The sequence below is a fragment of the Phalaenopsis equestris genome, unplaced genomic scaffold, assembly GCF_001263595.1.
Source record: "Phalaenopsis equestris unplaced genomic scaffold, ASM126359v1 Scaffold000519, whole genome shotgun sequence".
Classification (NCBI taxonomy): Eukaryota; Viridiplantae; Streptophyta; class Magnoliopsida; order Asparagales; family Orchidaceae; genus Phalaenopsis; species Phalaenopsis equestris.
This window is the reverse complement of record NW_018164959.1, coordinates 12,227-12,572: the sequence shown is the minus strand read 5'-3', so window position 1 is coordinate 12,572 and position 346 is coordinate 12,227.

Genomic DNA, 346 nt, shown 5'->3' with positions numbered 1-346 from the left:
CATCAATTAATTTCTTAACCTCGGCAATGACTTGTTCAATTTCAACACACATCCTTCTTGGAGCTCGTTTAACTGGGATCGCAGTTTGGTTTATCCCGAGTTTATGAACTACAACTTCTGAAGCGAGTCTGGGCACTTCATCATAACTCCAAGCAAAACAGTCTTTGTTTGCTCTTAGCAGATGAATAATTTCTTTCTCTTCAATGTCGTTAATGAATAAACTAATTTAAGGTGGTTTGGGATCAATTCCAGCTCCCAAGTTTTTTTCTTTCATTTTATCCACTGTTGATTTAATTTCTTCTTCAAATTCTGGGCATGAATCTTCAAATGAAAATGCAGATGTTTG